Raw genomic sequence first — 219 nt, 5'->3', positions numbered from 1 at the left:
CTTACGCCGCTGCCGGGTGGGCCGACCTGTGCGCGGGGGGTGACCTGAAGGTCCTCAAGACCCTGCAGCGCCGAGCGCTCATCTCGACGACCGCTGCGTACTGCACGGCGTCGACGGAGTCGCTCTGCGTGGTTGCTGGCGCGGTCCCCGTTGACATCCTTCTCAACGAATATTCGGCGCGGTATATGGCAAGGAAAGAGATGGATGCCAGGTTAGGTA

The sequence above is a fragment of the Odontomachus brunneus genome, unplaced genomic scaffold (genome assembly GCF_010583005.1).
Source record: "Odontomachus brunneus isolate Ranch 3 - 2012 unplaced genomic scaffold, Obru_v1 Obru_scaffold_245, whole genome shotgun sequence".
Taxonomy (NCBI): domain Eukaryota; kingdom Metazoa; phylum Arthropoda; class Insecta; order Hymenoptera; family Formicidae; genus Odontomachus; species Odontomachus brunneus.
Note: the sequence above shows the minus strand (reverse complement) of the source record.